At 47.1% G+C, this 21,092-nt stretch overlaps 12 non-coding genes across 12 annotated transcripts; all 12 read right to left on the reverse strand.

Annotated features, from left to right (window-relative positions):
- Positions 1–10,562: 10,562 nt before the first annotated feature.
- trnal-aag (transfer RNA leucine (anticodon AAG)) lies at positions 10,563–10,644 on the reverse strand. Its single transcript has one exon. It is a non-coding gene; the product is annotated as a tRNA-Leu (tRNA).
- Positions 10,645–12,315: 1,671 nt separating this feature from the next.
- On the reverse strand, positions 12,316–12,397 carry trnal-aag (transfer RNA leucine (anticodon AAG)). Its single transcript has one exon. It is a non-coding gene; the product is annotated as a tRNA-Leu (tRNA).
- Positions 12,398–12,885: 488 nt separating this feature from the next.
- trnal-uag (transfer RNA leucine (anticodon UAG)) lies at positions 12,886–12,967 on the reverse strand. Its single transcript has one exon. It is a non-coding gene; the product is annotated as a tRNA-Leu (tRNA).
- Positions 12,968–13,189: 222 nt separating this feature from the next.
- trnal-aag (transfer RNA leucine (anticodon AAG)) lies at positions 13,190–13,271 on the reverse strand. Its single transcript has one exon. It is a non-coding gene; the product is annotated as a tRNA-Leu (tRNA).
- Positions 13,272–14,065: 794 nt separating this feature from the next.
- trnal-aag (transfer RNA leucine (anticodon AAG)) lies at positions 14,066–14,147 on the reverse strand. Its single transcript has one exon. It is a non-coding gene; the product is annotated as a tRNA-Leu (tRNA).
- A 1,453-nt stretch (positions 14,148–15,600) lies between these two features.
- On the reverse strand, positions 15,601–15,682 carry trnal-uag (transfer RNA leucine (anticodon UAG)). The gene has a single exon. It is a non-coding gene; the product is annotated as a tRNA-Leu (tRNA).
- A 221-nt stretch (positions 15,683–15,903) lies between these two features.
- On the reverse strand, positions 15,904–15,983 carry trnal-aag (transfer RNA leucine (anticodon AAG)). Its single transcript has one exon. It is a non-coding gene; the product is annotated as a tRNA-Leu (tRNA).
- Positions 15,984–16,983: 1,000 nt separating this feature from the next.
- trnal-uag (transfer RNA leucine (anticodon UAG)) lies at positions 16,984–17,065 on the reverse strand. Its single transcript has one exon. It is a non-coding gene; the product is annotated as a tRNA-Leu (tRNA).
- Positions 17,066–17,286: 221 nt separating this feature from the next.
- Positions 17,287–17,368, reverse strand: trnal-aag (transfer RNA leucine (anticodon AAG)). Its single transcript has one exon. It is a non-coding gene; the product is annotated as a tRNA-Leu (tRNA).
- Positions 17,369–18,643: 1,275 nt separating this feature from the next.
- On the reverse strand, positions 18,644–18,725 carry trnal-aag (transfer RNA leucine (anticodon AAG)). Its single transcript has one exon. It is a non-coding gene; the product is annotated as a tRNA-Leu (tRNA).
- Positions 18,726–19,689: 964 nt separating this feature from the next.
- Positions 19,690–19,771, reverse strand: trnal-uag (transfer RNA leucine (anticodon UAG)). The gene has a single exon. It is a non-coding gene; the product is annotated as a tRNA-Leu (tRNA).
- Positions 19,772–19,986: 215 nt separating this feature from the next.
- On the reverse strand, positions 19,987–20,068 carry trnal-aag (transfer RNA leucine (anticodon AAG)). Its single transcript has one exon. It is a non-coding gene; the product is annotated as a tRNA-Leu (tRNA).
- Positions 20,069–21,092: the final 1,024 nt, after the last annotated feature.

Raw genomic sequence — 21,092 nt, forward strand, 5'->3', positions numbered from 1 at the left:
ATGGCAGCCAGCTGTGTCGCAGTTAAACTCAAAATCATGAGGTAGCTGTCAGATCACCAAAAAAATCTCAATGAGTCAAATTGGCTAACTCCATCATTATAGACTAGACATTTGTTATTATTATGTTTAAATTCATTTTTGAAGTGACATTATTGCTGTCCCTGATTCAAGAGGGTGCAGATTTTCAGCCGCTTTTGCGCCTTAGACCAGCGCCTTAGACCGCTCGGTCACGCTACCTTGTGAGGGCACCTTCCGTGGGCCATTTTCGCCAATTTTTTCTTTTAATGTCTCTCTTCTCCACAGTTAAATCCGTCGAAATTAGACGGTTTTTAAAGAGGGCCAGACACCTTAATGGCGCTTTTCCACTGCTGGTACGGCTCGGTTCGGCTCGGTACGGTTCGACTCGGCGCGGAACGGTTCGGCTCGCTTCGCTTTTCCACTGCGTGGTACGACTCGACTCGGTACGGCACGGTTCGGTTCGCTTTAGCTCGGTTGCTTTTCCACCGCAGTTAGTACCTCTAGATAGTCCATAAAAATAAAAAGCGTCCATTCAGTAAACGGGGCGCGGCGATTAGGACGGGGGTTGGCGGACGAGCGCGCTGACCCCCCGAAATTTTTGGGGGGTCGGCCGACGCCGCAGGCCGACCCTCCCCGGGCGCCCGACCCACGCGGGCAGGGTCGGGGTGACCCGACCCCCTCAGGGGCCCGACGGGAGTGACCCGAAGCCCGAGGCCTACCCAAGCAGTTCTGCCTTCGTCCTTGGTGGGGCGCCACACGTGCCCCGTCCCGCTAACCCATTATTTGTCCGATTGACCACTAGAGTGACCAGACCCCCCCCCACCCCCGTCCCACTAACCCACTTTTTGTCCAATAACCCACTATATGGCGGAAATGCCCCCCCATCACGCGCCCTAGCCCGTGCTTCTAGCTCCCCCACGGTCCGAGATACGGGGCCCAACAGAAAAGGGTGCACTTCAGAAGGAAGGGTCCCAGAGGCTCGGGACTCTGGGGTCTGAGAGGGCCCCTAGTGACCCCTCACCACCCCAAAGGACGATCCGCTGGGACTCGTCATTTCCGAGATATTGACCGTTTTGTCCAAAAGACCCTTATGTATAAGTGGGTGTATCTTGGGGGTGGAGCCGAGTTGGAGCTCCAAACTCCGGGTGTGAGTAGGGCCCTTTAGGTCCCTTCGGAACCCACCGTCCCCAGCTTCTAGGTCCTTCCGGTTCCGAGATACGGCAACTTCCTGTCCAGTTTGACCGGGTGTATCTCGGGAACAAAGCCGAGTTCGAGCTCCAAACTCGGGGTGTGGGGAGGGCCGATGGGTCCCCTTCAGACCCCACCGTCCCCAGCTCCTAGGTCCTTCTGGTTCCGAGATACGGCCACTTCCTTTCCAGCTTTGACCGGGTTTATCTCGGGAACCAAGCCGAGTTTGGGCTCCAAACTCTTGGTGTGGGGAGGGCCCATGGGTCCCCTTCAGACCCCACCGTCCCCAGCTCCTAGGTCCTTCTGGTTCCGAGATACGGCCACTTCCTTTCCAGGTTTGACTGGGTGTATCTCGGGAACCAAGCCGACTTGGAGCTCCAAACTCTGGGTGTGTAAAGGTACCCATGGGCCCCCCAGGACCCCAGAGTATGGAGCCCAAAGTCGGCTTGGTTCCTGAGTTATGCCCGGTCAAAAAGTGCTAAGAACTAAGCCGGGTAGAGCAACTGTCCGCGAAGCCTATATTTGGTACAATGGAATAAATGCTACGTGGGATCATCCCAAGAAGCCACTATTTGTCCAATAACCCACTATTTTTGTAAAATACTAACCCCGCCCTTCATTCAACAAGCTGCAATCGGACAGAATCCCACGTGCCATCGATTGAATGGGGATTCAGAGAGTTTCTCTGATAGACATTTGAATTAAAGTTGCTGTCATGATGAAAACCATTTTACTGCACTCAGGGGCCTCCCCTGAGTCCGTAGCACCAAGTCTCATCCCATAATTCCACTGACCGCGAAACCACTATTTTTACAATGGAACAAATGCTACGTGGGATGTCCATAGCTCTGGTCAGGAAGGGTCTAGAGCCTCCATTTTTGCACTCAGGTCTAAGTCCCATCACCCTCTAACAGAATCCAGAGTTTCAAGAAGATTGGAGAAACTCAAAATCTCGACCCGAAAAAACCGACAGGGGGTATATGTTATATCCCTGTCGGTTTTTTCGGGTCGGAAAAAAAGGTTTCTCCAATCTTCTTGAAACTCTGGATTCTGTTAGAGGGTGATGAGACTTAGACCTGAGTGCAAAAATGGAGGCTCTAGACCCTTCCTGACCAGAGCTATGGACATCCCACGTTGCATTTATTACATTATAAAAAAATAATGGGTTCGTGGTCAGTGGAATTATGGGATGGGACTTGGTGCTACGGACTCAAGGGGGGCCCCTGAGTGCAGTAAAATAGTTTTTATCATGATTTGGAACTTTCATTAATATGTGTTTCACAGAAAATGTGTCCCATCCCACGTAGCATTTATCACAGTACCAAAACGTGGTTTCAAGGACACCCATTTTAATGCAAACTAAACACTGAAATGACTTGAAAATTAGTGAGATGTGTTCAGTGGAGTGTGCTTAGTACAGTAGAGGTGGTTGGGCCTGAAAAAGTAGTTTTTAATCATCTGGAAGTCCCGTTGGAGACATGGGTGACAGCCATTTAACCACTGAACGTATGGGAATGTTTGTTTTTCTCGAATATCTCAAAAACCACACGGCGAAAAAATTTCAAACTCGGGTCGTCTGTAGGCCTCGAGGAGCCCTATCCAATGAGCCCACCCCCGTCCCCGAGGGCCTCGGGGCCTGGGAGTTACGTCCGGTCAAAGTCGCAGCTTTGTCGGCTTATATCTCGAGAACCCCTGGCTCAATGTTCCCCAAACTCTAATAGATTGTAGTGCTGGACGGGCCCTTTCGAATGAGCCCACCCCCGAGGTCCAACTCGCCCGGGTCCCCGAGTTATAGCCGTTCAAAGTCGGGGGACCCAGCGAACGGCGAACCACTAGGGGGCGTCCCCGCGGCCCGCCATAGCCCTGGTTCGAGTCGGGGCCCCCGTGGGACCTCCTCACCCCAATTTGAGCTCTCTGGGTCTTCGCGTTCCCGAGATATGAGCGATTTTGTTCCCGAGATCGTGACGTCATCAGCGGGCGCCATTTTAGAACGCGCCCGACGGTTTTCGGCTAATATCTCCGCGAAAACACGGCCAAAATTCATAATTTTTTATCATTCTTTTCAGCTCAACTAGACGGTTCCAAAGAGCCCAGCCACGGCCGGATCCGTTGCGTTTTCGCTTAGATAAATGTGTATTTTCATCTCCATCTCTGGCCCCCGGGGGCCCACGGGGCCGTGGGTGGTCTCAAAGTAAAGGTCTCGTCCCCCTCTAAACGAGATACAATTTTGGTGTCCGTAGGACCCAGTGGGACATCACCAAAAATTAATACGTCGCTGCTCACATCAGTCACCAAGCACAATCAATGGCCTCATCACAAACGGGGGTTGGGAAACGCTTAGAAAGCGGCTAGGGCCCTCAAACTCGGGGGCCCCATTTAGGGACGGGAGACGACGGAACTCGCCGAGTTTCGGGCTCCTGCGACCTTCCGTCTCCTCACGGGAGCGCGTTCCGTCGGTTTGACCTTTTTGACCCCGTGACGTGTTTTTCACCCTTTCGACCGCCGAACGAGGCCCCAGGGCCACCAAACTTTTAGGGCCGCACCAGGGGGCCGTGGCGAGAAGGAAAATGGCGTCCCCTAGTCCAGGGGTTCCCAAACTTTTCAGCCCACGACCCCCAAAATAAAGGTGCGAGTGACTCGCGACCCCTACTATCCTCGGAGGTGGTTAAAGTATACAAACATTGCGTGAAACTGTGCACACGCACTAATAGGCATACTTACAACACAGAAGAACACAACAGTCAAAACAACCATTATATTATTTTATATTATACTACAGGGCTGTTACATGCTTGATTCTGATTGGTTGAGAACGTTATAAGGTGTGCAATTATTTTCAGGGAAACGCACGGCTAAAGTAGTTTTGACCGCATTACAGTTCCATATCACTGCGCGTAGTAATAACTGTAATAACGGAAAATAGGGTACAATTCATAACAAGAAAAAACATGCAGCCCCATGCGCTTGATCTGCAATTTTTTAATGTCTAACTTCACAATAAATGGACACATGCAGTTTAATTTTAATAAAAATTAAACTGCACGGGTTTTCGTTATTATTCTATAACAAATAAACAATTATTGATAGGCCTACTTGTTAAAAGGGCTTTGTGTTTCATTTAGCCTATTAGCTCGAGTGTGCACTATTTTTCTAATAATTCAACGGCCTGTCGTCAATTATTCCTTACTTAAATATTAACATCTCCTAATGAGATGGATGGGCACAATATCGTTGCGCACAACGGCGCACACGCACAAATAGGCCTATCTAAAAACGAGCATGTTTACAACAAAAAAATGAACACAACAATCAAACAACTCTAATATTGTTTTATAGTAATTTACTCATTACTTTCATTTAAATATTAGCCTAACATCTCCTAATGAGATGGATGGGCACAATATCGTTGCGCACAAAGGCGCACACGCACAAATAGGCCTATCTAAACACGAGCATGTTTACAACAAAAAAGAACACAACAATCAAACTATAATACTGTTTTATAGTAATTTACTCATTACTTTCATTTAAATATTAGCCTACCATCTCCTAATGAGATGGATGGGCACAATGCTTGGAGCACAGCAAGTCCATTCTTGGTTTAATTTTGGAGACCGCCACTCGGAGTTCATCCTCCACATTCAGTCGCGATCTGTGTTTATTTTTAATGTACGTGAGTGCCGAGAAAGTCTTTTCGCACAAGTAGGTAGTGCCAAAAGGCATCAGTACATCCATAGCGGCCTTGGATAGCTGTGGGTATTCCTTCTCGACAGAAATCCAGAACTCAGCCAGCGTCTTGGAATTAAACGCTGTTTTTAAGGTTCGGTCGCTTGACAGTTCAACCAATGCGTCCTCCAGGTTGGATGTCAGATGATTAGCCCTTGTTACAGTGAACGGTGATCTTACCCAGTCATATTGTTCTGGAGCTGTTTCCTTTGGGAAATATTTGTTGAAGTGTTCCAGTAGGGATTGAAGGTGAGTAGTGATAGACTTCATCACTATGTTAACACTCAGTTCATTTTCCTCAATGAATTCGTCCAGCTCAGAAAACATGTCAATCCTACCCATTTCAACTCGCTCAGTCCAGCGCTCAAGTTTTCTCGTGAATGCGTAGATTTTATCATTCAGTGACATGATGCTTGTGTTTTCACCTTGCAATGACATATTAAGGCCATTCAGTTTTTCAAATATGCAAGACAAATACGCTAGCCTTGTTAACCAGTCAGGATCAGTGAGGTGGTCAGCGAGCTGGGACGCATGCTCCATCAGAAATAAGCGCACTTCGTCCCGCAGCTCAAACAGGCGGCTGAGCACATTCCCTCGCGAAAGCTACCTGACTTCTGTGTGGAGCAGCAAGCACTCATGCTCCGATCCCAGTTCGTGACAGAGAGTGGCAAACAGCCTGATATTGAGTGGACGCGCTTTTATGTAGTTGACAATTTTTATCGCGGTTTCAAGAACACGTTTAAGTTCTGGGTCAAGGGTTTTGCTCGCAAGAGCTTCTCTGTGTATAATGCAATGCGTGAAATTTATGTGAGGCGCCACTTGCAAGACTCTTGCTTTAAGACCTTTCTTTTTCCCCAGCATCGCTCCAGCACCATCTGTACACACACCGATGCACTCACCCCAAGACAGTCCCTCTTCTTTTAGTTTGTTGTCAACTTTTGTGAAAATGTCCTCGCCTGTGCACGTTCCCTCAAGCGCGGTGCAAAACAGAATGTCCTCGTTAAGTTTTCCGTCAAAACTGTATCTGACGAATACAAGCAGCTGGGGAGAGTTTGATACATCTGTGGATTCATCTAATTGTAAAGCATATTTCCCTTTCTTCACTCTGTCCACCAGCTGACACTTTATGTCCTGGGCCATGTCGGAGATGCGCCGGGCAATAGTCCCGTTAGACAGAGGCACTGCTTCTAGCTCACGGGCCAGTTTATCCCCATGCATAGCCCGACTTATTGCTATAGCAGCGGGTTTGATAAGGGTTTCACCGATCGTGTGTGGCTTTTTTGCCAGTGCAATTAAATATGCCACCTCATATGATGCCTGTTGAGCTTTGGCAGGGATTGTTGTTTGTTTAGTTAGAACTTTCTTTTGGCCTTGCAACTCTCGCTCCTTTCGTCGGAAAAAATCTACTGGTTTAGCAGCAAGAGAGGGGTGCTTGGTTTTCAAGTATCGTAGCATTTTTACAGGCTTTAGGCTTTCATGTGCACACACTGGGGATGTTGTACTTCGTTGATGATGACGCATGTGAATCCATACTGGATAAATTCGTCTCGATACTTTCGACACTTGGAGGAAGGCTGATCCGACTGCTGATGGATGTGCTCTTTATGCACACGCCGGCCTCTTTCCGTATCTGAGGTCGATGGCATTTCCGACGGTGGTAGGCCTACTTCTCCACTCTCCTCCACTGGCACCTCTGCTGGCCTTCCTTTGTTGTCTTTGGTCGATATTAACCAACGTTTCATTTCGAAAACAATATTATCCTATACTTAAACCTAAAAAAATACCTTGCGCTACGTGTCAGAAAGACTTTATCTTGGTGCTGTAGTAAAGTGACCGCTAATTGTCGTTAATCTCTCGTCATTACCTCAGGCTCAGGACCAACGGCTTTTTTTTTATTTGTATGTTTTTATTTTTTATTTTTTTTATTTAACAACTATTTTTTTGTATTTTGTTACAATTATGGATACAATATGCTATTTCTAATCGTTATATATATATTATATATATATATATATATATATATATATATATATATATATAATTTTTTTTTTTTAGCCTATTATTTTTTTTTATTTAGGGACTGTTCGTTTTTTATTTAAGGGGCCACCGGAGGAGTTTTGAGATCTGTAGTCAAAAAACTTGACCCTCCCTTCGCCAGTAATACATTTTTCCATGACCCTCCAAAATGATTGTGAAAAAGGCATGACCCTCCCCGATAATTTATTGATTGCTGGTTTGCGGTTGGCAAAGATGCTCAGATAGCCATTGTTTTTTTTTTACAAAATGACAAACGACTAAACTCCTACTTTCTCGTTTTACTAAGGCTGTAACGATGGACCAAACCTACAACTCGGTTCGTATCATGATTTTTTATTTTAGATTTAAAAAAAAAGAAGAAAAATCATGTTTTCGGTGCTGATGCAGTGGTGACGCGTTCATGTAACAAGGGTGGCGCTCCCAATAAAGTATCTAAAAGCTGCCACAAAGAACCGGCAAAAGTAATGATTATGAATATGTCAAATAGTATAGCAGGGAGAGATATTAATTGTTTATTAATAAACAAGGTTTTTCTGTGTCAGTGTGTCGGCTTCAAGATGAATTTCACGATGCTGACTCGCCATCTTCACAGTAAGGCGCCAGAGAGAAATGCAGATTTCATACGGATTACATAAGCAGAGAGCAGTCTGTTTTTCGTTTTTAAATGTTCTGTTTAAAAGTTGACATCAAGCTTTCTATATATTTCTCAATTCTGTGAGGCAAGTAGCTACATTATACGCTGAGTTTCGGTTCATGAGAAAGAGTCCAGTTCACGCGCCGGCGACTCCATGTCATGATGATCTATTTTCTACTATATTTACTTCTTATTCATTAATCCAGGTAATTGGTTGATGAAACATTAATTAAAATTTAGATACAATTAATAAAAAACGAAATTTACTTTAAAGAAAGGCTTTGTGCTTTCTGAAGTCTCTGTGGAAGTTTTAAAGTCGCTTTCAGAGCGGTCATGTCCGAAACGGAGAACTGTCACGTCCGTATTGTTTTTTTCCTCATAAATGCGAACACGAAAAATAAAATAAAATAAAGGATATTTTATGTTCTGTGGAGGCCGACCCTTCTTTATCCGGTTATTAGCGTACTTTTGTTTTGTGTAATTCAGTGTAATTCGTAGAATTATTAAAAAATATTTTGCCACATAAAAGTTAAAGATTTTTTGTGTCACGTCACATGTGTATTTCGCTCATATTAAATATAAAACGCATGTGTAGACTGATATTTTTCTAATGTCTTGACTCCTTTGGGGGTATGGATAGCCTATATAAACAGACGTTTCAGTATTAAATACATTTTCTGATCATTTATATTTCAAGTTTTGACTGCAAATGTCACGTCCATAACGCTGGAATTGCCCAATTTTAAATAATTTATCCTCAAATAGTTCTTTGGTGTAGGTCTGCGTATTTCCGATTATTTTAACTTCAAATAATACTAATAGTAATTTAAAAATGTGATAGCCCTACGTCACATCACACTCCACTGTTATGGTGGCAATTTCAGTATTTACTCACTAACATTGTTGTGGAAACACAATAAGAATGGAAACTAAAATATGGAAGTATCGTGCTACAGCGCACATTATATCAGCTGCAGTTCTGGCGCTTCAGTCCCAATACACTCAAACACTCAACGTACATTCATATCACATGTTAATGCAGCGGTAGAGTTACACTCACAGGACACTGCACTTATTCGTAATCACAAAAGTTAATTATTAAATCGTGCTTTAAAGCTATGCCAGGTAAACATTTCATTGGCGTTCTGTACATGATGTACTTTTTCTGAGCGCGCACTGTCAGACAGCGCTAAACTGGATTTTTGTTGGGAGACCCATCTGATAGCGATGGGGAACCGAGACCGAGAGAGCTACAAAGCTACATGGAAAAAATATTTGAAATTTTGCTGTTTTCATGGATACAAAAAGTTGAATGACCCTCCCCTCAACAAAGAATAAAAATACACCCTCCCCTATTTTCCTCCGGTGGACCTTTCCATAAATACCGAACGGTCCCTTGGAAATCATCTCGCGACCCCCCCTCGCTGTCTCACGCCCCCCCGGGGGGTCGCGACCCCTACTTTGGGAACCACTGCCCTAGTCGATCGGACGTTTCTAAGCGAAGTCCGCGAAACCGTTGTGGTGATTCATTTAATGGGCGAGTGGGATTTTCATGGAAAGGTCCCAGGGGCCCCAAATTCGGCACGGTGACCCCTGGGCCCGCCCCGAGCGACGTACCGAAAGCACCGGGCCCTAGAGTAAAGGCAAATATATTTTAGCCTCTATGCAAAATCTCTCCCTCGAGGCTGTTTCACTCTCACACTGAAAGAGCCTTTCAGGCCTTTAAATGATTTGATGGCGGGGGAGGGGCGATTTTTTGCAAAGGCCCTCGAGTTCCAGGATTCGGGGCCCCGCGTCAGGGGCCCCTGGAGAGTCGGAATCCAAAGTCCCGGGGTGCCACGACCCTCCGTCTGCGTACAGGGGCCGTCCCACGGCCATTTGCAGGCATGTCGGTTTTGGCCACTTTTTCGGCATTTTCGGCCAAAATGGCAGCCAGCTGTGTCGCAGTTAAACTCAAAATCATGAGGTAGCTGTCAGATCACCAAAAAAATCTCAATGAGTCAAATTGGCTAACTCCATCATTATAGACTAGACATTTGTTATTATTATGTTTAAATTCATTTTTGAAGTGACATTATTGCTGTCCCTGATTCAAGAGGGTGCAGATTTTCAGCCGCTTTTGCGCCTTAGACCCAGCCCCTTAGACCGCTCGGCCACGCTACCTTGTGAGGGCACCTTCCGTGGGCCATTTTCGCCAATTTTTTCTTTTAATGTCTCTCTTCTCCACAGTTAAATCCGTCGAAATTCTACGTGCCTTGAAGGAGCACCTCGACAGGTGGAAAGGCCTCCTAAATACAGGGGGGATGCAGTTACACTCCTGGAGGCCCCCCTCCCTGCAGATTGCAATTCCATCTCTAATCAAACACACCTGAATTACCTAATCAAAGCCTTTGGGCCATCCTCCAAAATGGCAGCCAGCTGTGTCGCAGTTAAACTCAAAATCATGAGGTAGCTGTCAGATCACCCAAAAAATCTCAATGAGTCAAATTGGCTAACTCCATCATTATAGACTAGACATTTGTTATTATTATGTTTAAATTCATTTTTGAAGTGACATTATTGCTGTCCCTGATTCAAGAGGGTGCAGATTTTCAGCCACTTTTGCGCCTTTTCGGAGCACACTTAAGGTGTCTGGACCTCTTTAAAATCACTGCTGGCAGCGGTGGGATTCGATCCCCCGCCCCCGAAGAGACTGGAGCCTAAATCCAGCGCCGTAGACCCCTCGGCCACGCTACCCTGACGTGGATCGATTCGTGGGCCGTCTTCTGGGCATTTTTTTTTTTCATAAATAGATTAAACGTTGGGTGCGGACCTTCATCGTCAGGCTCTGAAGCACGCCGAGTTCGGCCAAGGAAAGCAAAAGCGGCAGGGTTTGGAAGAGACCGGGAGCAAGCAGTGTCACTTCTCCAGTGTTTTCGCTTAGGCATAGCAGCCACGAGTGCCTTCTAAAATGCTGTCTTGGCAGCAGTGGGATTCGAACCCACGCCCCCGAAGAGACTGGAGCCTTAATCCAGCGCCTTAGACCGCTCGGCCACGCTACCTTGTGAGGGCACCTTCCGTGGTCCATTTTCGCCAATTTTTTCTTTTAATGTCTCTCTTCTCCACAGTTAAATCCGTCGAAATTCTACGTGCCTTGAAGGAGCACCTCGACAGGTGGAAAGGCCTCCTAAATACAGGGGGGACGCAGTTACACTCCTGGAGGCCCCCCTCCCTGCAGATTGCAATTCCATCTCTAATCAAACACACCTGAATTACCTAATCAAAGCCTTTGGGCCATCCTCCAAAATGGCAGCCAGCTGTGTCGCAGTTAAACTCAAAATCATGAGGTAGCTGTCAGATCACCAAAAAAATCTCAATGAGTCAAATTGGCTAACTCCATCATTATAGACTAGACATTTGTTATTATTATGTTTAAATTCATTTTTGAAGTGACATTATTACCGTCCCTGATTCAAGAGGGTGCAGATTTTCAGCCGCTTTTGCGCCTTTTCGGAGCACTCTTAAGGTGTCTGGCCCTCTTTAAAATCACTGCTGGCAGCGGTGGGATTCGAACCCACGCCCACGAAGAGACTGGAGCCTAAATCCAGCGTCTTAGACCCCTCGGCCACGCTACCCTGATGTGGCTTGATTCGTGGGCCGTTTTCTGGCCATTTTTTTTTTCATAAATAGATTAAACGTTGGGTGCGGACCTTCATCGTCAGGCTCTGAAGCACGCCGAGTTCGGCCAAGGAAAGCAAAAGCGGCAGGGTTGGGAAGAGACCGGGAGCAAGCAGTGTCACTTCTCCAGTGTTTTCGCTTAGGCATAGCAGCCACGAGTGCCTTCTAAAATGCTGTCTTGGCAGCGGTGGGATTCGAACCCACGCCCCCGAAGAGACTGGAGCCTTAATCCACCGCCTTAGACCGCTCGGCCACGCTACCTTGTGAGGGCACCTTCCGTGGGCCATTTTCGCCAAATTTTTCTTTTAATGTCTCTCTTCTCCACAGTTAAATCCGTCGAAATTCTACGTGCCTTGAAGGAGCACCTCGACAGGTGGAAAGGCCTCCTAAATACAGGGGGGGCGCAGTTACACTCCTGGAGGCCCCCCTCCCTGCATATTGCAATTCCATCTCTAATCAAACACACCTGAATTCCCTAATCAAAGCCTTTGGGCCATCCTCCAAAATGGCAGCCAGCTGTGTCGCAGTTAAACTCAAAATCATGAGGTAGCTGTCAGATCACCAAAAAAATCTCAATGAGTCAAATTGGCTAACTCCATCATTATAGACTAGACATTTGTTATTATTATGTTTAAATTCATTTTTGAAGTGACATTATTACCGTCCCTGATTCAAGAGGGTGCAGATTTTCAGCCACTTTTGCGCCTTTTCGGAGCACTCTTAAGGTGTCTGGCCCTCTTTAAAATCACTGCTGGCAGCGGTGGGATTCGAACCCACGCCCGCGAAGAGACTGGAGCCTAAATCCAGCGCCTTAGACCCCTCGGCCATGCTACCCTGACGTGGCTCGATACGTGGGCCGTTTTCTGGCCATTTTTTTTTCATAAATAGATTAAACGTTGGGTGCGGACCTTCATCGTCAGGCTCTGAAGCACGCCGAGTTTGGCCAAGGAAAGCAAAAGTGGCAGGGTTTGGAAGAGTCCGGGAGCAAGCAGTGTCACTTCTCCAGTGTTTTCGCTTAGGCATAGCAGCCACGAGTGCCTTCTAAAATGCTGTCTTGGCAGCAGTGGGATTCGAACCCACGCCCCCGAAGAGACTGGAGCCTTAATCCAGCGCCTTAGACCGCTCGGCCACGCTACCTTGTGAGGGCACCTTCCGTGGTCCATTTTCGCCAATTTTTTCTTTTAATGTCTCTCTTCTCCACAGTTAAATCCGTCGAAATTCTACGTGCCTTGAAGGAGCACCTCGACAGGTGGAAAGGCCTCCTAAATACAGGGGGGACGCAGTTACACTCTTGGAGGCCCCCCTCCCTGCAGATTGCAATTCCATCTCTAATCAAACACACCTGAATTACCTAATCAAAGCCTTTGGGCCATCCTCCATGGCAGCCAGCTGTGTCGCAGTTAAACTCAAAATCATGAGGTAGCTGTCAGATCACCAAAAAAATCTCAATGAGTCAAATTGGCTAACTCCATCATTATAGACTAGACATTTGTTATTATTATGTTTAAATTCATTTTTGAAGTGACATTATTACCGTCCCTGATTCAAGAGGGTGCAGATTTTCAGCCGCTTTTGCGCCTTTTCGGAGCACTCTTAAGGTGTCTGGCCCTCTTTAAAATCACTGCTGGCAGCGGTGGGATTCGAACCCACGCCCCCGAAGAGACTGGAGCCTAAATCCAGCGCCTTAGACCCCTCGGCCACGCTACCCTGATGTGGCTTAATTCGTGGGCCGTTTTCTGGCCATTTTTTTTTTCATAAATAGATTAAACGTTGGGTGCGGACCTTCATCGTCAGGCTCTGAAGCACGCCGAGTTCAGCCAAGGAAAGCAAAAGTGGCAGGGTTTGGAAGAGTCCGGGAGCAAGCAGTGTCACTTCTCCAGTGTTTTCGCTTAGGCATAGCAGCCACGAGTGCCTTCTAAAATGCTGTCTTGGCAGCAGTGGGATTCGAACCCACGCCCCCGAAGAGACTGGAGCCTTAATCCAGCGCCTTAGACCGCTCGGCCACGCTACCTTGTGAGGGCACCTTCCGTGGTCCATTTTCGCCAAATTTTTCTTTTAATGTCTCTCTTCTCCACAGTTAAATCCGTCGAAATTCTACGTGCCTTGAAGGAGCACCTCGACAGGTGGAAAGGCCTCCTAAATACAGGGGGGGCGCAGTTACACTCCTGGAGGCCCCCCTCCCTGCATATTGCAATTCCATCTCTAATCAAACACACCTGAATTCCCTAATCAAAGCCTTTGGGCCATCCTCCAAAATGGCAGCCAGCTGTGTCGCAGTTAAACTCAAAATCATGAGGTAGCTGTCAGATCACCAAAAAAATCTCAATGAGTCAAATTGGCTAACTCCATCATTATAGACTAGACATTTGTTATTATTATGTTTAAATTCATTTTTGAAGTGACATTATTACCGTCCCTGATTCAAGAGGGTGCAGATTTTCAGCCACTTTTGCGCCTTTTCGGAGCACTCTTAAGGTGTCTGGCCCTCTTTAAAATCACTGCTGGCAGCGGTGGGATTCGAACCCACGCCCGCGAAGAGACTGGAGCCTAAATCCAGCGCCTTAGACCCCTCGGCCATGCTACCCTGACGTGGCTCGATACGTGGGCCGTTTTCTGGCCATTTTTTTTTCATAAATAGATTAAACGTTGGGTGCGGACCTTCATCGTCAGGCTCTGAAGCACGCCGAGTTTGGCCAAGGAAAGCAAAAGTGGCAGGGTTTGGAAGAGTCCGGGAGCAAGCAGTGTCACTTCTCCAGTGTTTTCGCTTAGGCATAGCAGCCACGAGTGCCTTCTAAAATGCTGTCTTGGCAGCAGTGGGATTCGAACCCACGCCCCCGAAGAGACTGGAGCCTTAATCCAGCGCCTTAGACCGCTCGGCCACGCTACCTTGTGAGGGCACCTTCCGTGGGACATTTTCGCCAATTTTTTCTTTTAATGTCTCTCTTCTCCACAGTTAAATCCGTCGAAATTCTACGTGCCTTGAAGGAGCACCTCGACAGGTGGAAAGGCCTCCTAAATACAGGGGGGACGCAGTTACACTCCTGGAGGCCCCCTCCCTGCAGATTGCGATTCCATCTCTAATCAAACACACCTGAATTACCTAATCAAAGCCTTTGGGCCATCCTCCAAAATGGCAGCCAGCTGTGTCGCAGTTAAACTCAAAATCATGAGGTAGCTGTCAGATCACCGAAAAAATCTAAATGAGTCAAATTGGCTAACTCCATCATTATAGACTAGACATTTGTTATTATTATGTTTAAATTCATTTTTGAAGTGACATTATTGCTGTCCCTGATTCAAGAGGGTGCAGATTTCAGCCGCTTTTGCGCCTTAGACCCAGCGCCTTAGACCGCTCGGCCACGCTACCTTGTGAGGGCACCTTCCGTGGGCCATTTTCGCCAATTTTTTCTTTTAATGTCTCTCTTCTCCACAGTTAAATCCGTCGAAATTCTACGTGCCTTGAAGGAGCACCTCGACAGGTGGAAAGGCCTCCTAAATACAGGGGGGACGCAGTTACACTCCTGGAGGCCCCCCTCCCTGCAGATTGCAATTCCATCTCTAATCAAACACACCTGAATTACCTAATCAAAGCCTTTGGGCCATCCTCCAAAATGGCAGCCAGCTGTGTCGCAGTTAAACTCAAAATTATGAGGTAGCTGTCAGATCACCAAAAAAATCTAAATGAGTCAAATTGGCTAACTCCATCATTATAGACTAGACATTTGTTATTATTATGTTTAAATTCATTTTTGAAGTGACATTATTGCTGTCCCTGATTCAAGAGGGTGCAGATTTTCAGCCGCTTTTGCGCCTTAGACCCAGCGCCTTAGACCGCTCGGCCACGCTACCTTGTGAAGGCACCTTCCGTGGGCCATTTTCGCCAATTTTTTCTTTTAATGTCTCTCTTCTTCACAGTTAAATCCGTCGAAATTCTACGTGCCTTGAAGGAGCACCTCGACAGGTGGAAAGGCCTCCTAAATACAGGGGGGACGCAGTTACACTCCTGGAGGCCCCCCTCCCTGCATATTGCAATTCCATCTCTAATCAAACACACCTGAATTCCCTAATCAAAGCCTTTGGGCCATCCTCCAAAATGGCAGCCAGCTGTGTCGCAGTTAAACTCAAAATCATGAGGTAGCTGTCAGATCACCAAAAAAATCTCAATGAGTCAAATTGGCTAACTCCATCATTATAGACTAGACATTTGTTATTATTATGTTTAAATTCATTTTTGAAGTGACATTATTACCGTCCCTGATTCAAGAGGGTGCAGATTTTCAGCCGCTTTTGCGCCTTTTCGGAGCACTCTTAAGGTGTCTGGCCCTCTTTAAAATCACTGCTGGCAGCGGTGGGATTCGAACCCACGCCCATGAAGAGACTGGAGCCTAAATCCAGCGCCTTAGACCCCTCGGCCACGCTACCCTGATGTGGCTTGATTCGTGGGCCGTTTTCTGGCCATTTTTTTTTTCATAAATAGATTAAACGTTGGGTGCGGACCTTCATCGTCAGGCTCTGAAGCACGCCGAGTTCGGCCAAGGAAAGCAAAAGCGGCAGGGTTTGGAAGAGACCGGGAGCAAGCAGTGTCACTTCTCCAGTGTTTTCGCTTAGGCATAGCAGCCACGAGTGCCTTCTAAAATGCGTCTTGGCAGCGGTGGGATTCGAACCCACGCCCGAAAAGACTGGAGCCTTAATCCAGCGCCTTAGACCGCTCGGCCACGCTACCTTGTGAGGGCACCTTCCGTGGGCCATTTTCGCCAATTTTTTCTTTTAATGTCTCTCTTCTCCACAGTTAAATCCGTCGAAATTCTACGTGCCTTGAAGGAGCACCTCGACAGGTGGAAAGGCCTCCTAAATACAGGAGGGACGCAGTTACACTCCTGGAGGCCCCCTCCCTGCAGATTGCAATTCCATCTCTAATCAAACACACCTGAATTACCTAATCAAAGCCTTTGGGCCATCCTCCAAAATAGCAGCCAGCTGTGTCGCAGTTAAACTCAAAATCATGAGGTAGCTGACAGATCACCAAAAAAATCTCAATGAGTCAAATTGGCTAACTCCATCAGTATAGACTAGACATTTGTTATTATTATGTTTAAATTCATTTTTGAAGTGACATTATTGCTGTCCCTGATTCAAGAGGGTGCAGATTTTCAGCCGCTTTTGCGCCTTAGACCCAGCGCCTTAGACCCAGCGCCTTAGACCCAGCGCCTTAGACCGCTCGGCCACGCTACCTTGTGAGGGCACCTTCCGTGGGCCATTTTCGCCAATTTTTTCTTTTAATGTCTCTCTTCTCCACAGTTAAATCCGTCGAAATTCTACGTGCCTTGAAGGAGCACCTCGACAGGTGGAAAGGCCTCCTAAATATAGGGGGGACGCAGTTACACTCCTGGAGGCCCCCCTCCCTGCAGATTGCAATTCCATCTCTAATCAAACACACCTGAATTACCTAATCAAAGCCTTTGGGCCATCCTCCAAAATGGCAGCCAGCTGTGTCGCAGTTAAACTCAAAATCATGAGGTAGCTGTCAGATCACCAAAAAAATCTCAATGAGTCAAATTGGCTAACTCCATCATTATAGACTAGACATTTGTTATTATTATGTTTAAATTCATTTTTGAAGTGACATTATTACCATCCCTGATTCAAGAGGGTGCAGATTTTCAGCCGCTTTTGCGCCTTTTCGGAGCACTCTTAAGGTGTCTGGCCCTCTTTAAAATCACTGCTGGCAGCGGTGGGATTCAAACCCACGCCCCCGAAGAGACTGGAGCCTAAATCCAGCGCCTTAGACCCCTCGGCCACGCTACCCTGACGTGGCTCGATTCGTGGGCCGTTTTCTGGCCATTTTTTTTTCATAAATAGATTAAACGTTGGGTGCAGACCTTCATCGTCAGGCTCTGAAGCACGCCGAGTTCGGCCAAGGAAAGCGAAAGCGGCAGGGTTTGGAAGAGACCGGGAGCAAGCAGTGTCACTTCTCCAGTGTTTTCGCTTAGGAATAGCAGCCACAAGTGCCTTCTAAGATGCTGTCTTGGCAGCGGTGGGATTCGAACCCACGCCCCCGAAGAGACTGGAGCCTTAATCCAGCGCCTTAGACCGCTCGGCCACGCTACCTTGTGAGGGCACCTTCCGTGGGACATTTTCGCCAATTTTTTCTTTTAATGTCTCTCTTCTCCACAGTTAAATCCGTCGAAATTCTACGTGCCTTGAAGGAGCACCTCGACAGGTGGAAAGGCCTCCTAAATACAGGAGGGACGCAGTTACACTCCTGGAGGCCCCCTCCCTGCAGATTGCAATTCCATCTCTAATCAAACACACCTGAATTACCTAATCAAAGCCTTTGGGCCATCCTCCAAAATGGCAGCCAGCTGTGTCGCAGTTAAACTCAAAATCATGAGGTAGCTGTCAGATCACCGAAAAAATCTAAATGAGTCAAATTGGCTAACTCCATCATTATAGACTACACATTTGTTATTATTATGTTTAAATTCATTTTTGAAGTGACATTATTGCTGTCCCTGATTCAAGAGGGTGCAGATTTCAGCCGCTTTTGCGCCTTAGACCCAGCGCCTTAGACCGCTCGGCCACGCTACCTTGTGAGGGCACCTTCCGTGGGCCATTTTCGCCAATTTTTTCTTTTAATGTCTCTCTTCTCCACAGTTAAATCCGTCGAAATTCTACGTGCCTTGAAGGAGCACCTCGACAGGTGGAAAGGCCTCCTAAATACAGGGGGGACGCAGTTACACTCCTGGAGGCCCCCCTCCCTGCAGATTGCAATTCCATCTCTAATCAAACACACCTGAATTACCTAATCAAAGCCTTTGGGCCATCCTCCAAAATGGCAGCCAGCTGTGTCGCAGTTAAACTCAAAATCATGAGGTAGCTGTCAGATCACCAAAAAAATCTCAATGAGTCAAATTGGCTAACTCCATCAGTATAGACTAGACATTTGTTATTATTATGTTTAAATTCATTTTTGAAGTGACATTATTGCTGTCCCTGATTCAAGAGGGTGCAGATTTTCAGCCGCTTTTGCGCCTTTTCGGAGCACATTTAAGGTGTCTGGCCCTCTTTAAAATCACTGCTGGCACCGGTGGGATTCGGACCCACGCCCCCGAAGAGACTGGAGCCTAAATCCAGCGTCTTAGACCCCTCGGCCACGCTACCCTGACGTGGCTCGATTCGTGGGCCGTTTTCTGGGCATTTTTTTTTTCATAAATAGATTAAACGTTGGGTGCGGACCTTCATCGTCAGGCTCTGAAGCACGCCGAGTTCGGCCAAGGAAAGCAAAAGCGGCAGGGTTTGGAAGAGACCGGGAGCAAGCAGTGTCACTTCTCCAGTGTTTTCGCTTAGGCATAGCAGCCACGAGTGCCTTCTAAAATGCTGTCTTGGCAGCGGTGGGATTCGAACCCACGCCCCCGGAAAGACTGGAGCCTTAATCCAGCGCCTTAGACCGCTCGGCCACGCTACCTTGTGAGGGCACCTTCCGTGGGCCATTTTCGCCAATTTTTTCTTTTAATGTCTCTCTTCTCCACAGTTAAATCCGTCGAAATTCTACGTGCCTTGAAGGAGCACCTAATACAGGAGGGACGCAGTTACACTCCTGGAGGCCCCCTCCCTGCAGATTGCAATTCCATCTCTAATCAAACACACCTGAATTACCTAATCAAAGCCTTTGGGCCATCCTCCAAAATGGCAGCCAGCTGTGTCGCAGTTAAACTCAAAATCATGAGGTAGCTGACAGATCACCAAAAAAATCTCAATGAGTCAAATTGGCTAACTCCATCAGTATAGACTAGACATTTGTTATTATTATGTTTAAATTCATTTTTGAAGTGACATTATTGCTGTCCCTGATTCAAGAGGGTGCAGATTTTCAGCCGCTTTTGCGCCTTAGACCCAGCGCCTTAGACCCAGCGCCTTAGACCGCTCGGCCACGCTACCTTGTGAGGGCACCTTCCGTGGGCCATTTTCGCCAATTTTTTCTTTTAATGTCTCTCTTCTCCACAGTTAAATCCGTCGAAATTCTACGTGCCTTGAAGGAGCACCTCGACAGGTGGAAAGGCCTCCTAAATATAGGGGGGACGCAGTTACACTCCTGGAGGCCCCCCTCCCTGCAGATTGCAATTCCATCTCTAATCAAACACACCTGAATTACCTAATCAAAGCCTTTGGGCCATCCTCCAAAATGGCAGCCAGCTGTGTCGCAGTTAAACTCAAAATCATGAGGTAGCTGTCAGATCACCAAAAAAATCTCAATGAGTCAAATTGGCTAACTCCATCATTATAGACTAGACATTTGTTATTATTATGTTTAAATTCATTTTTGAAGTGACATTATTACCATCCCTGATTCAAGAGGGTGCAGATTTTCAGCCGCTTTTGCGCCTTTTCGGAGCACTCTTAAGGTGTCTGGCCCTCTTTAAAATCACTGCTGGCAGCGGTGGGATTCTAACCCACGCCCCCGAAGAGACTGGAGCCTAAATCCAGCGCCTTAGACCCCTCGGCCACGCTACCCTGACGTGGCTCGATTCGTGGGCCGTTTTCTGGCCATTTTTTTTTCATAAATAGATTAAACGTTGGGTGCGGACCTTCATCGTCAGGCTCTGAAGCACGCCGAGTTCGGCCAAGGAAAGCGGCAGGGTTTGGAAGAGACCGGGAGCAAGCAGTGTCACTTCTCCAGTGTTTTCGCTTAGGAATAGCAGCCACAAGTGCCTTCTAAGATGCTGTCTTGGCAGCGGTGGGATTCGAACCCACGCCCCCGAAGAGACTGGAGCCTTAATCCAGCGCCTTAGACCGCTCGGCCACGCTACCTTGTGAGGGCACCTTCCGTGGGACATTTTCGCCAATTTTTTCTTTTAATGTCTCTCTTCTCCACAGTTAAATCCGTCGAAATTCTACGTGCCTTGAAGGAGCACCTCGACAGGTGGAAAGGCCTCCTAAATACAGGGGGGACGCAGTTACACTCCTGGAGGCCCCCTCCCTGCAGATTGCGATTCCATCTCTAATCAAACACACCTGAATTACCTAATCAAAGCCTTTGGGCCATCCTCCAAAATGGCAGCCAGCTGTGTCGCAGTTAAACTCAAAATCATGAGGTAGCTGTCAGATCACCGAAAAAATCTAAATGAGTCAAATTGGCTAACTCCATCATTATAGACTAGACATTTGTTATTATTATGTTTAAATTCATTTTTGAAGTGACATTATTGCTGTCCCTGATTCAAGAGGGTGCAGATTTCAGCCGCTTTTGCGCCTTAGACCCAGCGCCTTAGACCGCTCGGCCACGCTACCTTGTGAGGGCACCTTCCGTGGGCCATTTTCGCCAATTTTTTCTTTTAATGTCTCTCTTCTCCACAGTTAAATCCGTCGAAATTCTACGTGCCTTGAAGGAGCACCTCGACAGGTGGAAAGGCCTCCTAAATACAGGGGGGACGCAGTTACACTCCTGGAGGCCCCCCTCCCTGCAGATTGCAATTCCATCTCTAATCAAACACACCTGAATTACCTAATCAAAGCCTTTGGGCCATCCTCCAAAATGGCAGCCAGCTGTGTCGCAGTTAAACTCAAAATCATGAGGTAGCTGTCAGATCACCAAAAAAATCTCAATGAGTCAAATTGGCTAACTCCATCAGTATAGACTAGACATTTGTTATTATTATGTTTAAATTCATTTTTGAAGTGACATTATTGCTGTCCCTGATTCAAGAGGGTGCAGATTTTCAGCCGCTTTTGCGCCTTTTCGGAGCACACTTAAGGTGTCTGGCCCTCTTTAAAATCACTGCTGGCACCGGTGGGATTCGGACCCACGCCCCCGAAGAGACTGGAGCCTAAATCC

This window comes from Rhinichthys klamathensis, unplaced genomic scaffold (assembly GCF_029890125.1).
Source record: "Rhinichthys klamathensis goyatoka isolate OS25496 unplaced genomic scaffold, OSU_Roscu_1.1 h1tg000035l_1, whole genome shotgun sequence".
NCBI classification, from domain to species: domain Eukaryota; kingdom Metazoa; phylum Chordata; class Actinopteri; order Cypriniformes; family Leuciscidae; genus Rhinichthys; species Rhinichthys klamathensis.